The sequence below is a fragment of the Girardinichthys multiradiatus genome, chromosome 23 (genome assembly GCF_021462225.1).
Source record: "Girardinichthys multiradiatus isolate DD_20200921_A chromosome 23, DD_fGirMul_XY1, whole genome shotgun sequence".
Lineage (NCBI taxonomy): Eukaryota > Metazoa > Chordata > Actinopteri > Cyprinodontiformes > Goodeidae > Girardinichthys > Girardinichthys multiradiatus.
This window is the reverse complement of record NC_061815.1, coordinates 41,719,706-41,721,445: the sequence shown is the minus strand read 5'-3', so window position 1 is coordinate 41,721,445 and position 1,740 is coordinate 41,719,706. Positions and strand designations below refer to the sequence as shown.

Here is a 1,740-nt window from a genome sequence, read left to right as displayed (position 1 = left end):
ACTTTATCTTACAGTACAGGATCATAAATTCTTGTATTCACCCAGGCGAAAGTGAAAGATTTGGAAAATGTAAACATGGTACATTCTTGTTTTGCATGTATTTAATAGTCAGCTGTAAGACTTCAGCTAGTTATGATTTTCTGCAGATGAACTTGACAAATGACAGATAGTTTGACTATTTTAAGTTACCGGAATATCAACTTATTTTCTGTCTTTGGGTTTACAACCAAGACAGTATTCTGAGGTAGCTGAGGCACAATCAAACTAGTACTAGTTGCAATAACACATATTTGTCATGCCCAGCCTGTCTATGTTTGTGTTTTTGTTTATTTTACTTAGTCTAGTCCGTGGTCTACTTTCTGTTCTGTGTTTATTGTGTTAATTGGTCTCACTCCCTCTGTCTCCCCGCAGTCTGTAACACACCTGTTTCTAGTTTCTCTTGATTACCTGGTCCTGTTCATTGGTTTTCCCTGTCTTTCCTGTGTGTATTTAAGTTTCTTTGTTGCCTTAGTTCCCCCCTGGTTCCTACCGTTATGTCTCCGTTTGTTACTCTGTGTCCTGGCCTGGTTCTAGTCATATATGCTCCATGTTTCCTGTCATCCGTGTATCATGTCAAGGCTGCCTGATCTGTGAGTGAAGATAATAAAAATTCTACCAAGCTTTTTACTTACCTTGTTCCCAAGATCCTCTCTGTTCTTTGGTCCAACTACAACAAAGTCTGAAAATTATCATGGTGTGGAGATTCGTTGTTTTATTAATTTTAGACATTTTTTCTGTCTCCATCAAAACCACTCTGTTGAAATCACTCACTTGGTTGAAGATGATTTGGCCCCTCTCACCAGTGGATCTAAACATATCATTAGCAACTTAGCATCTGTCATTAGAAAGGGTGTGCAAACATCCTTTCCATGGAACAAATGGTGCACACCCAGTTTTCCCTCAATCATCACACCATCTCTCCCCTGCAGCTGAGCCTAAACAGACCTGCCACTATATAGGCTTACACATTACCAGAAATGTTCCGGAGCTTTAACTATTCCGCCTTTACATCATGATTACTTTACATATCTTGCAGGTCAGATAGAGTGCTTCATTCAGAGACGGTGCATTCATCTAAATTACAGCCACATTAAGCCTCTGACTTCTGGGACTGTGTGAGAAGGGCATGTATGGCCTATCAAAGCAGAAGTGATTCTTTCTTCTATGTCTCTGCTGCTCATTCTCTGACTCCGTCTTCCATTTCCTGTGTACTGTCCCATGAAGGCCGAGGCCCAGATGTATTCCCGCAGGGCAGAGTGGAACAGATGTATCTGGCGTGAAGAGGAAGAGGCTGAGATGAGCAGCTTAACTCGGGATGCCTTCTGCAAATCCAATTCTCAAATTAGCCAAAAAGTAATGCTCATTGTTTACATTATGAGTCACTAAGGATGTAATGGTACTCATTTATTCTTTTTTATTCTTCAAATGGAATTTTGTATTCTTTAAAATTTTGTTACATAAATAAATACTCATTAAACATTTTCCCCTGGAGAGGTGGAGTATATTTCCACACTAATTTGACAATGCAAGCTATTTTGTTTAGCTTAATGTAAGCAAATTAATATTAATGTGACTGTAGGCTTGTTTCTAAATGCTCTTCTTCATAGTGTAATGTATGTATAAACTAAATTATGTTAAAGAATACAGAACTCTCTCACAAACACATAGGCAGTTTTTGTCTTATCGCACAAACTAGCATTT

At 38.6% G+C, this 1,740-nt stretch overlaps 1 long non-coding RNA gene across 1 annotated transcript; it reads left to right on the top strand.

Moving 5' to 3' along the window:
• Positions 1 to 535: 535 nt before the first annotated feature.
• LOC124859993 lies at positions 536 to 1,416 on the top strand. The gene is made up of 3 exons (XR_007036240.1): positions 536 to 629; positions 1,076 to 1,154; positions 1,264 to 1,416. It is a non-coding gene; the product is annotated as an uncharacterized LOC124859993 (long non-coding RNA).
• The last annotated feature ends 324 nt before the right edge of the window (positions 1,417 to 1,740 follow it).